Source organism: Leptonychotes weddellii, chromosome 14, assembly GCF_054177405.1.
Source record: "Leptonychotes weddellii isolate Sample4059 chromosome 14, ASM5417740v2, whole genome shotgun sequence".
Classification (NCBI taxonomy): domain Eukaryota; kingdom Metazoa; phylum Chordata; class Mammalia; order Carnivora; family Phocidae; genus Leptonychotes; species Leptonychotes weddellii.
In genome coordinates this window covers 15,357,480-15,359,492 of record NC_138382.1, presented here as the reverse complement: position 1 = coordinate 15,359,492, position 2,013 = coordinate 15,357,480, and positions in this window count along the sequence as shown.

Genomic DNA, 2,013 nt, shown 5'->3' with positions numbered 1-2,013 from the left:
AAGGACTCAGCGTGGAGTTTGGCCACAGGGATCACAGGGAGTAACAATTCCAATCCCAGGCTGAGAGAGAGAGAGAGAGAGACCGTGTCCGTAGAGCATCAGTCACCGAGATCCCTCAAGGTCCCTCACGGCTCAGGGATGTGCATCACCAAGTCCGGCTGAAAACTCCTTTGTCAAGGATTCTTTGATGAGCAATTAGGTTTGTTTTCTGTGTTCCTTTGTTCCAGGAACAAATCAATACTGACAACACTGCTCAAGCCCCCTTAGAAGCTGGCCGGCCCCAGACTAAATACAATTGACCTTGGGCAGCACTGGAGCTGGGGCGCCCATCTCCCATGCCTTCAGATCTCCGCCTCTGCCTTTTGACTCCCCTAAAACTTAACTACTAATTAGCCTACCGTTGATTGGAAGCCTAGCCGATAACACCAACAGTTGACGGACACGGTTTGTATATGTGTTATATGCTGTATTACAAGACAGCTCCAGAAAGGAAAACATCATTCAAAAAATCGTAAGAGAAAACCTCTGCACGATACTGCCCTGTACTTAGTGAAAACATCCACGTGAAAGCTGGACCCACGCCGTCCAAACCCGTGTTGTTCAAGTATCAGCTGGAGCACCTGTGGACCACCTCACAGCCTGGGGGTCTTCACTGCTTCCACCTGCTTGCCTGACTTTATGATTCCCCGCCCTGGCCTGGCCTGTCACTACAGCCCCAGTTGCAAGCTGACGTCTAAGGTCCACACCACTGCTCCTCGCTGCCGGGTGTCAGACGCTGGCCGCCTTCACTGGGGACCAGGATGCCCGCAAGGCCATTTTGGGGACCACAGAGGCAAAGGAGAGGATGCTGGCATGAGTTCTCAGCCCCACCAGCCGTCAGACAGGCCTGCTTTCCTGACTCTTCTCAGTCCACTCTCAAATCCTGTCACCTTTTCTACGTGGAGTCACAAAGTGACCCAAAAACAGATTGCATTGCTGTCCTTCCTGTCCATGTTCTCAGCACGTGCCAAAGATTCCCTGTGGCTTCGTAGGCAAACTCCAACGTGAGGTTTTTCATGACTTAGGGAGAAAGGAGGGGTTTATTGGAGAACCGTGGATTCTCTTGGATAGTCTAGGTATGCATAGGATTTCTTTTTTTTTATGTTTTTCCAAGTTTACTTCTTTTTTTTTTTTTATTATGTTCCGTTAGCCACTATATAGTACATCATTAGGTTCTGATGTAGTGTTCCATGATTCATTAGTTGCGTATAACCTTAAGAAACTATTCTGGGGCTCCTGCTGGCTCAGTCGGCAGAGCACCCGACTCTTGATCTTGGGCTCGTGAATTCAAGCCCCATGTTGGGTGTGGGGATTCCTAAATACAACAAGAACAGAACACTATTCTGCTGGCAGGGGGGACTACGGTTGGTTTTTAGAGAGTGAGGAGGTGTGGAGAGATGAACAGATTTCATCAGAGGTCAAGCATTTGACCAACGTGTTTGTTGAATATATGGCCCTTTAACCAGAACTTTCATCACTTCAGTGAGGAAAGGATTTGATTTCCTCCTGGCTTTGGAGCAAATCACTGGATTTCTGAAAGAACAATCTCCTGTTTCCCTACCTGTTGAGAAATTGAGTAAGACAATGCAGTTAATGATATGCTTACTTAAAACCACTTATCCAACGTATTTGCTTTGCCGAGAAGGCATTTTTAAAAAAGTGCTGAGCCGTTGTGTCTTTGCTTCCACATTAAGTATGTAGAGCAGGTTAAGTCTCCTTTTCTCTCCCTCATGTAATCTTTTTTTTTAAATTTTATTTTATTATGTTAATTACCATACATTCCATCATTAGTTTTTGATGTAGTGTTCCATGATTCATTGTTTATGTATAACACCCAGTGCTCCATGCAGAATGTGCCCTCTTTAATACCCATCACCAGGCTAACCCATCCCCCCACCCCCTCCCCTCTAAAACCCTCAGTTTGTTTTTCAGAGTCCATACTCTCTCATGGTTCGTCTCCCCCTCCAATTCCCC